Below are 1976 nucleotides of genomic sequence, written 5' to 3'. Positions count from 1 at the left end.
CCTCTGGGGCTTCTAGGTTCCATGTCCATCTTCTTGTTTCTTTCTTTCCGCTCGTTTTGCCTTACCCTGCCCTTTCCTATTTCTCCCTCTTTCTCAGTTTGTATCTTCCCTGTCTGGGCTCTCCTCTTCTGCCATATCTGCATGCCTGGTCCTCACTCTTGTCTCTCTTCTGGCTGACCCTTTCCACATTCACCTCTCCTCTTCCTCACCTCTTATCTTCCATATCTACCTCTCAAGTCTCTCCCTCTTTTACACTGTCTTCTTTCGCCCCCTCCTTCCCTGGCTTTGTCTCTCATTTTCGCTCTTTCTCTGAATTCCTCTCCTCTTTTTCTCCCCGCTTCTTATTCAGTCTAGCCTCCACCCTCCTCTCCGGGGTCTCTCTCTCTCCCTTTCTCTCCCCCTTTTCGCCTTCCCTCCCAGATTTCCTTCTCTCTTTTCCCTCCCCTCCCCCACCCTCTCTCTCTCTTTTTTTTTCTCCTTCCCTCTCTCCCTCCCTCCTCCTCGCCGCTCAGAGCCAGGTCTGGAACTGGGGGTGGAGTGGGGGTGGGCTGAGAAGGGGCCCTGGGCCGGGGTAGCGACCTGCTGAGGCGGGGAGGGGGGGGAGGGAGGCGGGAAGGGGGCGGAGAAGCAAAGCGGGAGGCGGGGGCCTGAGACGGGTCTTCGGCCCCAGCACCAGTCCTCCTTTCCCTCCTTTCCAACCTCCCAGACCCTCAGGCGGGGCGAGAGTCAGGCCAAGGTGGGGAGGAAGGGGAAGGGAGGAGGCTTCCACCCCCCCACCCCACAACCTGGCCCAGAGCCCAGGCCTGGGTTCCCAGCATGCCCCGGGGCTGCCTGGGGCCTGAGGAGGGGGGTGAGGAAAGCGGAGAAGCAAGAATCTTAAAAGATTCTCCAGACCAGAGCATCTCTCCCACACCCAGCAAGTTTCTCCGCAAAGGAGAAACTGAGGCTGAGAAGGTTCCGGACTGGTTCAAGGTCAATGCCCCAGGCGTGGGTGCACTTCCCCTGGATTCGTAGACTTCCTTTGGGGAATGGGTAGGCACTGGATTCTTCCCCCAAGGCTTGGGTCCCCTCCCCCCCCCTTGCAGACCCTAGGGAGCCCCCAAGGGTCAGAGAGCAGACCCAAACAGTCTGGCACCATAGCAACCAACTGGCCCCGCCCCCTTAACCCCTGGAGGGCTGGACTCCAGCTGGGGCTAAGGCGAGGTGGGGGACTCGTGGTTCTGGGTAAGAAGCCCCCCTACCTATCCCCCCCCCCCCACATCCTAGCAACTAAGAAGAAAAATACTTAGGGTCCTGACTCTTGGGTTCTGAAGGAGGGAAGGGGCGCGGGAGTGGTGGCCTATGCTTCTGGGCCGAAGGTGATGGTAAGAGAGTAGACTCTCGGTCAGAGGCAAGAAGCAGCTGGATGGCCCAGACTCCTGGGTCCTGGGAAGACTGCATCTAGAGTTTCGGATTGTGGAATTTTGGTAAGGGGCTGGAAGGTGGACTCTGAGGGAGGAGGGGGCCGAGGCCTGGAAGCCTAGGTCCCCAGAGAAACCTGGACGCAGGGCCTCTCCACTACCAGACATCCCCTGCCCCGGGCGCTGACCCGGGCCCGTCTGGCAGCCCAGACAACCTCCCCCTCCTCCTGGCACCCTCCCACTCACACGGCTCACCCTTGACCCCGCAAAGCCCCGCAGCCCCATCTCTGCCCCTCCCCCGCCCTTCCAGCCAGACGTTAACCCTTGGGCCGCCGGAGGCACCTCCAGAGCCAGACAGTCTTCCTCCAACTCCCCTGCGGTCTCTGGCATCTGGTCCCCAGTCCCTTGCTCTCTGGGATCCTACATCCTTCCTTTAGAATCTCAGAGGTTCTCCCAGCTTCTGTAACCCGGGGAACCCAGAATCTAGACCTCCAGCTCCCTCCATCAAAGACTGAAGAGTTCGTACTCCCAGCTCACTACCCTCCCCCCCACCGAACCACAACCGCCACCACTTCT

Source organism: Microtus ochrogaster, unplaced genomic scaffold, assembly GCF_000317375.1.
Source record: "Microtus ochrogaster isolate Prairie Vole_2 unplaced genomic scaffold, MicOch1.0 UNK172, whole genome shotgun sequence".
NCBI lineage: Eukaryota > Metazoa > Chordata > Mammalia > Rodentia > Cricetidae > Microtus > Microtus ochrogaster.
The sequence above is the reverse complement of the archived record's forward strand: the minus strand, read 5'-3'. Positions refer to the sequence as shown.